Source organism: Camelus bactrianus, unplaced genomic scaffold, assembly GCF_048773025.1.
Source record: "Camelus bactrianus isolate YW-2024 breed Bactrian camel unplaced genomic scaffold, ASM4877302v1 HiC_scaffold_42, whole genome shotgun sequence".
Taxonomy (NCBI): Eukaryota; Metazoa; Chordata; class Mammalia; order Artiodactyla; family Camelidae; genus Camelus; species Camelus bactrianus.
The window spans coordinates 1,698,014-1,708,853 of NW_027413958.1; positions in this window are offsets into that span (position 1 = coordinate 1,698,014).

Sequence of the window (10,840 nt, forward strand, 5' to 3'; positions counted from 1 at the left end):
GCCCTGAACCTCACCCACACAGTCACACGTGTTCCGGAATTCTGAGTGTGGGGAGGTTCCGTCTTCTGTCTGCAGCACCCGGGATCTCCTAGGAGCCCTTCGAGTGTCTTCCCAGAGTCCCTCCCTGTGCGGGCTGCCAGGGAAAGGCGGGGGTTGGGCTGGAAAAGCAGGTTGCATCTTGTGCCTCCCCATGGACAAGGGAGGTAATTAGCGGACTTCCCCCTGCCAGGGAACACCTGTGACACCAGGCAGCTGCGTGGAGGGCGGCCCCGAACCTCCCCCACACAGTCAGCCGTGTTCCGGAATTCTGAGTGTGGGGAGGTTCCGTCTTCTGTCTGCAGCACCCGGGATCTCCTAGGAGCCATTCGAGTGTCTTCCCAGAGTCCCTCCCTGTGCGGGCTGCCAGGGAAAGGAGGGGGTTGTGCTGGAAACGCAGGTAGCATCTAGTGCCTCCCCATGGACAGGGGAGGTAATTAGCGGACTTCCACCTGCCAGGGAACACCTGTGTCACCAGGAACCTGCGTGGAGGGCGGCCCCGAACCTCCCCCACACAGTCAACCGTGTTCCGGAATTCTGAGTGTGGGGAGGTTCCGTCTTCTGTCTGCAGCACCCGGGATCTCTTAGGAGCCCTTCGAGTTTCTTCCCAGAGTCCCTCACTTTGCGGGTTGCCGGGGAAAGGAGGGGGTTGTGCTGGAAACGCAGGTAGCATCTAGTGCCTCCCCATGGACAGGGGAGATAATTAGCGGACTTCCACCTGCCAGGGAACACCTGTGACACAAGGCAGCTGCGTGGAGGGCGGCCCCGAACCTCCCCCACACAGTCATCCGTGTTCCGGAATTCTGAGTGTGAAGAGGTTCCGTCTTCTGTCTGCAGCACCCGGGATCTCCTAGGAGCCATTCGAGTGTCTTCCCAGAGTCCCTCCCTGTGCGGGCTGCCGAGGAAATGAGGGGGTTGTGCTGGAAACGCAGGTAGCATCTAGTCCCTCCCCATGGACAGGGGAGGTAATTAGCGGACTTCCACCTGCCAGGGAACACCTGTGACACCAGGCAGCTGCGTGGAGGGCGGCCCCGAACCTCCCCCACACAGTCAGCCGTGTTCCGGAATTCTGAGGGTGGGGAGGTTCCGTCTTCTGTCTGCAGCACCCGGGATCTCCTAGGAGCCTTTCGAGTGTCTTCCCAGAGTCCCTCCCTGTGCGGGTTGCCGGGGAAAGGAGGGGGTTGTGCTGGAAACGCATGTAGCATCTAGTGCCTCCCCATGGACAGGGGAGGTAATTAGCGGACTTCCACCTGCCAGGGAACACCTGTGACACCAGGCAGCTGCGTGGAGGGCGGCCCCGAACCTCCCCCACACAGTCAACCGTGTTCCGGAATTCTGAGGGTGGGGAGGTTCCGTCTTCTGTCTGCAGCACCCGGGATCTCCTAGGAGCCATTCGAGTGTCTTCCCAGAGTCCCTCCCTGTGCGGGCTGCCGGGGAAAGGAGGGGGTTGTGCTGGAAACGCAGGTAGCATCTAGTGCCTCCCCATGGACAGGGGAGGTAATTAGCGGACTTCCACCTGCCAGGGAACACCTGTGACACCAGGAACCTGCGGGGAGGGCGGCCCCGAACTTCCCCCACACAGTCAACCGTGTTCCGGAATTCTGAGTGTGGGGAGGTTCCGTCTTCTGTCTGCAGCACCCGGGATCTCTTAGGAGCCCTTCGAGTTTCTTCCCAGAGTCCCTCACTTTGCGGGTTGCCGGGGAAAGGAGGGGGTTGTGCTGGAAACGCAGGTAGCATCTAGTGCCTCCCCATGGACAGGGGAGATAATTAGCGGACTTCCACCTGCCAGGGAACACCTGTGACACAAGGCAGCTGCGTGGAGGGCGGCCCCGAAACTCCCCCACACAGTCATCCGTGTTCCGGAATTCTGAGTGTGAAGAGGTTCCGTCTTCTGTCTGCAGCACCCGGGATCTCCTAGGAGCCATTCGAGTGTCTTCCCAGAGTCCCTCCCTGTGCGGGCTGCCGAGGAAATGAGGGGGTTGTGCTGGAAACGCAGGTAGCATCTAGTGCCTCCCCATGGACAGGGGAGGTAATTAGCGGACTTCCACCTGCCAGGGAACACCTGTGACACCAGGCAGCTGCGTGGAGGGCGGCCCCGAACCTCCCCCACACAGTCAGCCGTGTTCCGGAATTCTGAGGGTGGGGAGGTTCCGTCTTCTGTCTGCAGCACCCGGGATCTCCTAGGAGCCTTTCGAGTGTCTTCCCAGAGTCCCTCCCTGTGCGGGTTGCCGGGGAAAGGAGGGGGTTGTGCTGGAAACGCATGTAGCATCTAGTGCCTCCCCATGGACAGGGGAGGTAATTAGCGGACTTCCACCTGCCAGGGAACACCTGTGACACCAGGCAGCTGCGTGGAGGGCGGCCCCGAACCTCCCCCACACAGTCAGCCGTGTTCCGGAATTCTGAGTGTGGGGAGGTTCCGTCTTCTGTCTGCAGCACCCGGGATCTCCTAGGAGCCCTTCGAGTGTCTTCCCAGAGTCCCTCCCTGTGCGGGTTGCCGGGGAAAGGAGGGGGTTGTGCTGGAAACGCAGGTAGCATCCAGTGCCTCCCCATGAACAGGGGAGGTAATTAGCGGACTTCCACCTGCCAGGGAACACCTGTGACACCAGGCAGCTGCGTGGAGGGCGGCCCCGAACCTCCCCCACACAGTCAGCCGTGTTCCGGAATTCTGAGTGTGGGGAGGTTCCGTCTTCTGTCTGCAGCACCCGGGATCTCCTAGGAGCCCTTCGAGTGTCTTCCCAGAGTCCCTCCCTGTGCGGGTTGCCGGGGAAAGGAGGGGGTTGTGCTGGAAACGCAGGTAGCATCCAGTGCCTCCCCATGAACAGGGGAGGTAATTAGCGGACTTCCACCTGCCAGGGAACACCTGTGACACCAGGCAGCTGCGTGGAGGGCGGCCCTGAACCTCACCCACACAGTCACACGTGTTCCGGAATTCTGAGTGTGGGGAGGTTCCGTCTTCTGTCTGCAGCACCCGGGATCTCCTAGGAGCCCTTCGAGTGTCTTCCCAGAGTCCCTCCCTGTGCGGGCTGCCGGGGAAGGCGGGGGTTGGGCTGGAATAGCAGGTTACATCTTGTGCCTCCCCATGGACAAGGAGGTAATTAGCGGAATTCCCCCTGCAAGGGAACACCTGTGACACCAGGCAGCTGCGTGGAGGGCGGCCCAGAACCTCCCCCACACAGTCAGCCGTGTTCCGGAATTCTGAGGGTGGGGAGGTTCCGTCTTCTGGCTGCTGCACCCGGGATCTCCTAGGAGCCATTCGAGTGTCTTCCCAGAGTCCCTCCCTGTGCGGGCTGCCGGGGAAAGGAGGGGGTTGTGCTGGAAACGCAGGTAGCATCTAGTGCCTCCCCATGGACAGGGGAGGTAATTAGCGGACTTCCACCTGCCAGGGAACACCTGTGACACCAGGAAACTGCGTGGAGGGCGGCCCCTAAACTCCCCCACACAGTCAACCGTGTTCCGGAATTCTGAGTGTGGGGAGGTTCCGTCTTCTGTCTGCAGAACCCGGGATCTCTTAGGAGCCCTTCGAGTGTCTTCCCAGAGTCCCTCCCTGTGCGGGTTGCCTGGGAAAGGAGGGGGTTTTGCTGGAAACGCAGGTAGCATCTAGTGCCTCCCCATGGACAGGGGAGGTAATTAGCGGACTTCCACCTGCCAGGGCACACCTGTGACACAAGGCAGCTGCGTGGAGGGCGGCCCCGAACCTCCCCCACACAGTCATCCGTATTCCGGAATTCTGAGGGTGGGGAGGTTCCGTCTTCTGTCTGCAGCACCCGGGATCTCCTAGGAGCCATTCGATTGTCTTCCCAGAGTCCCTCCATGTGCGGGTTGCCAGGGAAAGGAGGGGGTTTTGCTGGAAACGCACGTAGCATCTAGTGCCTCCCCATGGACAGGGGAGGTAATTAGCGGACTTCCACCTGCCAGGGAACACCTGTGATACCAGGCAGCTGCGTGGAGGGCGGCCCCGAAACTCCCCCACACAGTCAATCGTATTCCGGAATTCTGAGTGTGGGGAGGTTCCGTCTTCTCTCTGCAGCACCCGGGTTCTCCTAGGAGCCCTTCGAGTGTCTTCCCAGAGTCCCTCCCTGTGCGGGCTGCCGGGGAAAGGCGGGGGTTGGGCTGGAAAAGCAGGTAGCATCTTGTGCCTCCCCATGGACAAGGGAGGTAATTAGCGGACTTCCCCCTGCCAGGGAACACCTGTGACACCAGGCAGCTGCGTGGAGTGCGGCCCCGAACCTCCCCCACACAGTCAACCGTGTTCCGGAATTCTGATGGTGGGGAGGTTCCGTCTTCTGTCTGCAGCACCCGGGATCCTCTAGGAGCCATTCGAGTGTCTTCCCAGAGTCCCTCACTGTGCGGGCTGCCGGGGAAAGAGGGGGTTGTGCTGGAAACGCAGGTAGCATCTAGTGTCTCCCCATGGACAGGGGAGGTAATTAGCGGACTTCCACCTGCCAGGGAACACCTGTGAAACCAGGAAGCTGCGTGGAGGGCGGCCCTGAAACTCACCCACACAGTCACACGTGTTCCGGAATTCTGAGGGTGGGGAGGTTCCGTCTTCTGTCTGCAGCACCCGGGATCTCCTAGGAGCCATTCGAGTGTCTTCCCAGAGTCCCTCCCTGTGCGGGCTGCCGGGGAAAGAGGGGGTTGTGCTGGAAACGCAGGTAGCTTCTAGTGCCTCCCCATGGACAGGGGAGGTAATTAGCGGACTTACACCTGCCAGGGAACACCTGTGACACCAGGCAGCTGCGTGGAGGGCGGCCCCGAACCTCCCCCATTCAGTCAACCGTGTTGGGGAATTCTGAGTGTGGGGAGGTTCCGTCTTCTGTCTGCAGCAACCGGGATCTCCTAGGAGCCCTTCGAGTGTCTTCCCCGAATCCCTCCCACTGCCGGTTTCCGGGGAAATGCGGGGTTTGGGCTGGAAACTCAGGTAGCATCTAGTGCCTCCCCATGGACATGGGAGGTAATTAGCGGTCTTCCCCCTACCAGGGAACACCTGTGACACCAGGAAGCTGTGTGGAGGGCGGCCCTAAACCTCACCCACACAGTCACCCGTGTTCCGGAATTCTGAGTGTGGGGAGGTTCCGTCTTCTGTCTGCAGCACCCGGGATCTCCTAACAGCCCTTCGAGTGTCTTCCCCCAGTCCCTCACTGTGCGGGCTGCCGGGGAACGGTGGGGGTTGTGCTGGAATTTCAGGTAGCATCTAGTGCCTCCCCATGGACAGGGGAGGTAATTAGCGGTCTTCCCCCTACCAGGGAAAACCTGTGACACCAGGAAGCTGTGTGGAGGGCAGCCCTAAACCTCACCCACACAGTCACCCGTGTTCCGGAATTCTGAGTGTGGGGAGGTTCCGTCTTATGTATGCAGCACCCGATTTCACCTAGGAGCCCTTCGAGTGTCTTCCCCCAGTACCTCCCTGTGCGGGCTGCCGGGGAATGGCGGAGGTTGGGCTGGAAATGCAGGTAGCATCATGTGCCTCCCCATGGACAAGGGAGGTAATTAGCGGACTTCCCCCTGCCAGGGAACACCTGTGACACCAGGCAGCTGCGTGGAGGGCGGCCCCGATCCTCTCCAACACAGTCAGCCCTGTTCCGGGATTCTGAGTGTGGGGAGATTCCGTCTTTTCTCTGCAGCACCCGGGATCTCCTAGAAGCCCTTCGAGTGTCTTCCCCCAGTCCGTCCCAGTGCGGGCTGCCGAGGATAGGAGGGGGATGGGCTGGAAACGCAGATAGCATCTAGTGCCTCCCCATGGACAGGGGAGGTAATTAGCGGACTTCCCCCTGCCAGGGAACACCTGTGACACCAGGCAGCTGCGTGGAGGGCGGCCCCGAACCTCCCCCACACAGTCAGCCGTGTTCCGGAATTCTGAGTGTGGGGAGGTTCCGTCTTCTGTCTGCAGCACCCGGGATCTCCTAGGAGCCCTTCGAGTGTCTTCCCCGAATCCCTCCCTGTGCGGGATGCCGGGGAAAATCGGGGGTTGGGCTGGAAATTCAGGTAGCATCTAGTGCCTCCCCATGCACAGGGGAGGTAATTAGCGGTCTTCCCCCTACCAGGGAATACCTGTGACACCAGGAAGCTCTGTGGAGGGCAGCCCTAAACCTCACCCACACAGTCACCCATGTTCCGGAATTCTGATTTTGGGGAGGTTCCGTCTTATGTATGCAGCACCCGGTTTCACCTAGGAGCCCTTCGAGTGTCTTCCCCCAGTCCCTCCCTGTGCGGGCTGCCGGGGAATGGCGGAGGTTGGGCTGGAAAAGCAAGTAGCATCATGTGCCTCCCCATGGACAAGGGAGGTAATTAGCGGACTTCCCCCTGCCAGGGAACACCTCTGACACCAGGCAGCTGCGTGGAGGGCGGCCCCGAACCTCTCCAACACAGTCAGCCCTGTTCCGGGATTCTGAGTGTGGGGAGATTCCGTCTTTTCTCTGCAGCAACCGGGATCTCCTAGGAGCCCTTCGAGTGTCTTCCGCCAGTGCCTCCCTGTGCGGGCTGCCGGGGAAAGGAGGGGGTTGTGCTGGAAACGCAGGTAGCATCTAGTGCCTCCACATGGAAAGGGGAGGTAATTAGCGGAATTCCCCCTGCCAGGGAACACCTGTGACACCAGGCAGCTGCGTGGAGGGCGGCCCCGAACCTCTCCAACACAGTCAGCCGTGTTCCGGGATTCTGAGTGTGGGGAGATTCCGTCTTTTCTCTGCAGCACCCGGGATCTCCTAGGAGCCCTTCGAGTGTCTTCCGCCAGTGCCTCCCTGGCGGGCTGCCGGGGAAAGGAGGGGGTTGTGCTGGCAACGCAGGTAGCATCTAGGGCCTCCCCATGGACAGGGGTGGTAATTAGCGGACTTCCACCTGCCAGGAAACACCTGTGACACCAGGCAGCTGCGTGGAGGGCGTCCCCGAACATCCCCCACACAGTCATCCGTGTTCCGGAATTCTGAGTGTGGGGAGGTTCCGTCTTCTGTCTGCAGCACCCGGGATCTCCTAGGAGCCCTTCGAGTGTCTTCATAGAGTCCCTCCCTGTGCGGGCTGCCGGGGAAAGGAGGGGGTTGTGCTGGAAACGCAGGTAGCATCTAGTGCCTCCCCATGGGCAGGGGAGGTAATTAGCGGACTTCCACCTGCCAGGAAACACCTGTGACACAAGGCAACTGCGTGGAGTGCGTCCCCGAACCTCCCCCACACAGTCATCCGTGTTCCGGAATTCTGAGTGTGGGGAGGTTCCGTCTTATGTCTGCAGCACCCGGGTTCACCTAGGAGCCCTTCGAGTGTCTTCCCCCAGTCCCTCCCTGTGCGGGCTGCCCGGGAATGGCGGAGGTTGGGCTGGAAAAGCAAGTAGCATCTTGTGCCTCCCCATGGACAAGGGAGGTAATTAGGGGACTTCCCCCAGCCAGGGAACACCTGTGACACCAGGCAGCTGCGTGGAGGGCGGCCCCGAACCTCCCCCACACAGTCACCCGTGTTCCGGAATTCTGAGTGTGGGGAGGTTCCGTCTTCTGTCTGCAGCACTCGGGATCTCCCAGGAGCCCTTCGAGTGTCTTCTCCGAGTCCCTCCCAGTGCGGGCTGCCGGGGAAATGCGGGGGTTGGGCTGGAAACGCAGGTAGCATCTAGTGCTTCCCCATGGACAGGGGAGGTAACTAGCGGACTTCCACCTGCCAGGGATCACCTGTGACACAAGGCAGCTGCGTGGAGAGTGGCCCCGAACCTCCCCCACACAGTCATTCGTGTTCCGGAATTCTGAGTGTGGGGAGGTTCCGTTTTATGTCTGCAGCACCCGGGTTCACCTAGGAGCCCTTCGAGTGTCTTCCCCCAGTCCCTCACTGTGCGGGCTGCCGGGGAATGGCGGAGGTTGGGCTGGAAAAGCAGGTAGCATCTTGTGCCTCCCCATGGACAAGGGAGGTAATTAGCGGACTTCCCCCTGCCAGGGAACACCTGTGACACCAGGCAGCTGCGTGGAGGGCGGCCCCGAAACTCTCCAACACAGTCAGCCTTGTTCCGGGATTCTGAGTGTGGGGAGGTTCCGTCTTTTGTCTGCAGCACCCGGGATCTCCTAAGAGCCCTTCGAGTGTCTTCCCCCAGTCCCTCCTTGTGCGGGCTGCCGGGGAACAGCGGGGGTTGGGCTGGAAAAGCAGGTAGTATCTAGTGCCTCCCCATGGACAAGGGAGGTAATTAGCGGTCTTCCCCCTACCAGGGAAAACCTGTGACACCAGGAAGCTGTGTGGAGGGCAGCCCTAAACCTCACCCACACAGTCACCCGTGTTCCGGAATTCTGAGTGTGGGGAGGTTCCGTCTTATGTATGCAGCACCCGGTTTCACCTAGGAGCCCTTCAAGTGTCTTCCCCCAGTCCCTCCCTGTGCGGGCTGCCGGGGAATGGCGGAGGTTGGGCTGGAAAAGCAGGTAGCATCATGTGCCTCCCCATGGACAAGGGAGGTAATTAGCGGACTTCCCCCTGCCAGGGAACACCTGTGACACCAGGCAGCTGCGTGGAGGGCGGCCCCGAACCTCTCCAACACAGTCAGCCCTGTTCCGGGATTCTGAGTGTGGGGAGATTCCGTCTTTTCTCTGCAGCACCCGGGATCTCCTAGGAGCCCTTCGAGTGTCTTCCGCCAGTGCCTCCCTGTGCGGGCTGCCGGGGAAAGGAGGGGGTTGTGCTGGAAACGCAGGTAGCATCTAGTGCCTCCCCATGGAAAGGGGAGGTAATTAGCGGACTTCCCCCTGCCAGGGAACACCTGTGACACCAGGCAGCTTCGTGGAGGGCGGCCCCGAACCTCTCCAACACAGTCAGCCGTGTTCCGGGATTCTGAGTGTGGGGAGATTCCGTCTTTTCTCTGCAGCACCCGGGATCTCCTAGGAGCCCTTCGAGTGTCTTCCGCCAGTGCCTCCCTGGCGGGCTGCCGGGGAAAGGAGGGGGTTGTGCTGGAAACGCAGGTAGCATCTAGTGCCTCCCAATGGACAGGGGAGGTAATTAGCGGACTTCCACCTGCCAGGAAACACCTGTGACACCAGGCAGCTGCGTGGAGGGCGTCCCCGAACATCCCCCACACAGTCATCCGTGTTCCGGAATTCTGAGTGTGGGGAGGTTCCGTCATCTGTCTGCAGCAACCGGGATCTCCTAGGAGCCCTTCGAGTGTCTTCCCCGAATCCCTCCCACTGCCGGTTGCCGGGGAAATGCGGTGGTTGGGCTGGAAACTCAGGTAGCATCTAGTGCCTCCCCATGGACAGGGGAGGTAATTAGCGGTCTTCCCCCTACCAGGGAACACCTGTGACACCAGGAAGCTGTGTGGAGGGCGGCCCTAAACCTCACCCACACAGTCACCCGTGTTCCGGAATTCTGAGTGTGGGGAGGTTCCGTCTTCTGTCTGCAGCACCCGGGATCTCCTAGGAGCCCTTCGAGTGTCTTCATAGAGTCCCTCACTGTGCGGGCTGCCGGGGAAAGGAGGGGGTTGTGCTGGAAACGCAGGTAGCATCTAGTGCCTCCCCATGGACAGGGGAGGTAATAAGCGGACTTCCACCTGCCAGGAAACACCTGTGACACAAGGCAACTGCGTGGAGTGCGTCCCCGAACCTCCCCCACACAGTCATCCGTGTTCCGGAATTCTGAGTGTGGGGAGGTTACGTCTTATGTCTGCAGCACCCGGGTTCACCTAGGAGCCCTTCGAGTGTCTTCCCCCAGTCCCTCCCTGTGCGGACTGCCTGGGAATGGCGGAGGTTGGGCTGGAAAAGCAAGTAGCATCTTGTGCCTCCCCATGGACAAGGGAGGTAGTTAGGGGACTTCCCCCAGCCAGGGAACACCTGTGACACCAGGCAGCTGCGTGGAGGGCGGCCCCGAACCTCCCCCACACAGTCACCCGTGTTCCGGAATTCTGAGTGTGGGGAGGTTCCGTCTTCTGTCTGCAGCACTCGGGATCTCCCAGCAGCCCTTCGAGTGTCTTCTCCGAGTCCCTCCCAGTGCGGGCTGCCGGGGAAAGGCGGGGGTTGGGCTGGAAACGCAGGTAGCATCTAGTGCTTCCCCATGGACAGGGGAGGTAACTAGCGGACTTCCACCTGCCAGGGATCACCTGTGACACAAGGCAGCTGCGTGGAGAGCGGCCCCGAAACTCCCCCACACAGTCATTCGTGTTCCGGAATTCTGAGTGTTGGGAGGTTCCGTTTTATGTCTGCAGCACCCGGGTTCACCTAGGAGCCCTTCGAGTGTCTTCCCCCAGTCCCTCACTCTGCGGGCTGCCGGGGAATGGCGGAGGTTGGGCTGTAAAAGCAGGTAGCATCTTGTGCCTCCCCATGGACAAGGGAGGTAATTAGCGGACTTCCCCCTGCCAGGGAACACCTGTGACACCAGGCAGCTGCGTGGAGGGCGGCCCCGAAGCTCTCCAACACAGTCAGCCTTGTTCCGGGATTCTGAGTGTGGGGAGGTTCCGTCTTTTGTCTGCAGCAACCGGGATCTCCTAGGAGCCCTTCGAGTGTCTTCCCCGAATCCCTCCCACTGCCGGTTTCCGGGGAAATGCGGGGGTTGGGCTGGAAACTCAGGTAGCATCTAGTGCCTCCCCATGGACATGGGAGGTAATTAGTGGTCTTCCCCCTACCAGGGAACACCTGTGACACCAGGAAGCTGTGTGGAGGGCGGCCCTAAACCTCACCCACACAGTCACCCGTGTTCCGGAATTCTGAGTGTGGGGAGGTTCCGTCTTCTGTCTGCAGCACCCGGGATCTCCTAACAGCCCTTCGAGTGTCTTCCCCCAGTCCCTCACTGTGCGGGCTGCCTGGGAACAGCGGGGGTTGGGCTGGAAACTCAGGTAGCATCTAGTGCCTCCCCATGGACAGGGGAGGTA